Here is a 3238-nt window from a genome sequence, read left to right as displayed (position 1 = left end):
GCACTCGTCGGATCCCATGGGATCCAGGGAACTGGGCAAAGGAAGCACTGGCTTTTCCTTCCTTTCCCAGGGGAGCAGGCGGGGGAGGAGCCTCAGCCAATAGAAGGAAGAGAGGCATGGCTCAATAGCTCTGCTGTGCGATTGAGAGAGCCTGGCAAAGCAAGCTCTCCCTCCCACCCTTCCTCCCCAAGGTTAGAGCCTCAGCCAATGGAGAAAATTGAGGCTTTGCTCTATAGCTCCTGTGTGATTGAGCAAGCCTAGCAAAGCCTAGCAAGGGAGGGACGGTGGCTCAGTGGTAGAGCATCTGCTTGGTAAGCAGAAGGTCCCAGGTTCAATCCCCAGCATCTCCAAAAAAGGGTCCAGGCAAAATGGTGTGAAAAACCTCAGCTTGAGACCCTGGAGAGCCACTGCCAGTCTGAGAAGACAATACTGACTTTGATGGACCAAGGGTCTGATTCAGTATAAGGCAGCTTCATATGTTCATGTTCAAAAGGGGAGGGACGGTGGCTCAGTGGTAGAGCATCTGCTTGGAAAGCAGAAGGTCCCAGGTTCAATCCCTGGCATCTCCAAAAAAGGGTCCAGGCAAATAGGTGTGAAAAACCTCAGCTTGAGACCCTGTAGAGCCACTGCCAGTCTGAGAAGACAATACTGACTTTGATGGACCGAGGGTCTGATTCAGTATAAGGCAGCTTCATATGTTCATATATGTTCATAAGCAAGTTGTGATGCAGAAGGAAGCGAGAGAGAGGGAGAAGGAAGCAAATTATAGCCAATTGCTGAGGGGCCTGATAGGAGCCCGAGGGCCTGATTTGGCCCCCAGACAGCTTGTTTGACACCCCTGTGATAGGCAATAGCTTCAGGATGGACCAAAAGTATACTTTTATTGCACAATGTGTGATTACAGTGTGGAATTCACTGCCAGAAGATGTAGTGATGGCCACAGGCATAGGTGGCTTTAAAGGAGATGAGACAGATTTCATGTTCAGAGGCACCAAAACCACTGAATACCAGTGTCAGGAGGCAACATTGGGGAAGGCCTCTATATCCCGTTGTTGGACCTCCAAGGGAGCTAGCTGGTCACTCTTCGGTGTAGTGGTTAAGAGCCATGGGCTGTAATCTGGAGAACTGGGTTTGACTCCCTGATCCTCCACATGAAGCCTGCTGGGTGATCTTGCGTCAATCACAGCTCTTTTAGCCCACCTACCTCACAGGGTGTCTGTTGTGGGGAGAGGAAGGAAAAGTGATTGAAAGGTGCTCTGAGATTCCTTTGGGTAATGAAGGAAAAGGAAAGGAAAAGTCCCCTGTGCAAGCACCAGTCATTTCCGGCTCTGGGGTGACGTTGCTTTCACGTTTTCACGGCAGACTTTTTTAACGGAGTGATTTACCATTGCCTTCCCCAGTCATTTACACTTTCCCCCCAGAAAGCTGGGGACTCATTTGACCGACCTCGGAAGGATGGAAGGCTGAGTCAACCTGGAGCCGGCTACCTGAATCCAGCTTCCGCTGGAATCAAAGTCAGGTCGTGAGCAGAGAGTTCAGACCACAGTACTGCTGCTTTACCACTCTGCGCCACGGGGCCGCTTTGGGTAGTGAAGAGCAAGGTATAAAATGAACTCTTCTTCATCTTATTCTTCATTGTCTTCTTCTTCTTCTTCACAGGATGCTGGACTAGATGGATCACTAGTCTGATCCAACGCGACTCTTATTAACACAGCAGGAAAAAGGAGTTGGAAAATATTTGCTCTCTACGTGGGAATCTTTTTGTTGTTCTATGGACATTGTCCAACAGATGTTCCCAGGGGTGGAATTCTAGCAGGAGCTCCTTTGCATATTAGGCCACACACACCCTGATGTAGCCAATCCTCCAAGAGCTTACAAGGCTCTTTTTTGTAAGCTCTTTGAGGATTGGCTACATCTGGGGTGTGTGGCCTAATATGCAAAGGAGCTCCTGCTAGAATTCCACCCCTGGGCATTACTAAAGCAAGCCATGGTAGTATTCTGACAGCGTTTCCTATGACATACACACATCATCTTCTTCCCGGTCACTGCTATTTAATATTAAAACGACTTTGCAAAAAATAAAAATCTGTAATGCATATTTTAAAATGTCCAGTCTCAGGATGAGCCCATCAGGAGAGGAACTCCTATGGGATTGGGTGAGGCTTTCTCACATTTTCAAGGGATTGGGTTTCACTAGATATATTTTCATTTCCATTTAGATAAGAGAGATAAAAAAGGTACTTAAGAATGCTTAGATAAGAACACTGAAAGAATATAAATCTACATTTTCTCTAAATGACAACAGTTCCACCCACAAGAAAACAGAGGTGGAATGAAGAGTTGAGAGTAAATACTGAAACTTTCATCTGAGCTCTTTTGGTGTAGTGATTAAGTGTGCAGACTCTTATCTGGGAGAACCGGGTTTGATTCCCCACTCCTCTGCTTGCAGCTGCTGGCATGGCCTTGGAGAGGTTGTCCTTGAAAGGGCAGCTGCTGTGAGAGTCCTCTCAGCCCCACCCACCTCACAGAGGGTCTGTTGTGGGGAAGGAAGATAAAGGAAATTGTGAGCCGCTCTGAGTCTCTGATTCAGAGAGTAGAGCGGGGTATAAATCTGCAGTCTTCTTCTCTAGGCACCGCCATTTTGTTCCTTTTCATTACAGTTTTGGTAATGCAACATGATTCTGAATACTGAATTTATCACTCCCTCCTATCCTAAAGTTTGTTCTTGTCAGTACTATATTGCCTTTTGATTTCTGCATGCAGCAGAAAAAAAATATCCAAAATAATGCATTGCGGGGTAGTCGGGAGAACACTGTGGACTTTTCAAATAATAAAATATTTTCTTGATTCAGTGCTTTAAAGCAGCTAAAGAAGAAAAATGTTCTTGGAAAGAAGATTTTGCTTGAACACAAGGCTGTTATTGTCATGCAGTTCAAAATCCCATTTCCCAGCAAAGGGAAGCAGATATCATTTTTGCCAAATTCATTTCTGATGTCTTCCTCTTGCTCACTTTCTCTGCTGTCGTCCTAACTATCACCACCGTCTGAATGGCTGCCTCCTTTTCTCTAATGGTGCCAATAAAAATAAAAAGCTAATGTGGTGGGGTTGCCAATTTTCAGGTTGTAGCTGGAGATCTCCCAGGATTATAACTGATCTCCTGATAGGGTTCCCAACCTCATAAGAACATAAGAGAAGTCATGTTGGATCAGGCCAATGGCCCATCCAGTCCTACACTGTG

The 3238-nt window shown here is 46.1% G+C and overlaps 1 non-coding gene across 1 annotated transcript; it reads left to right on the top strand.

Annotated features, from left to right (window-relative positions):
* The first annotated feature begins 502 nt into the window (after positions 1-502).
* On the top strand, positions 503-569 carry TRNAS-GGA (transfer RNA serine (anticodon GGA)). The gene has a single exon. It is a non-coding gene; the product is annotated as a tRNA-Ser (tRNA).
* Positions 570-3238: the final 2669 nt, after the last annotated feature.

Source organism: Heteronotia binoei, chromosome 16 (genome assembly GCF_032191835.1).
Source record: "Heteronotia binoei isolate CCM8104 ecotype False Entrance Well chromosome 16, APGP_CSIRO_Hbin_v1, whole genome shotgun sequence".
NCBI lineage: Eukaryota > Metazoa > Chordata > Lepidosauria > Squamata > Gekkonidae > Heteronotia > Heteronotia binoei.
This window is presented reverse-complemented; position numbering and strand designations above follow the sequence as displayed.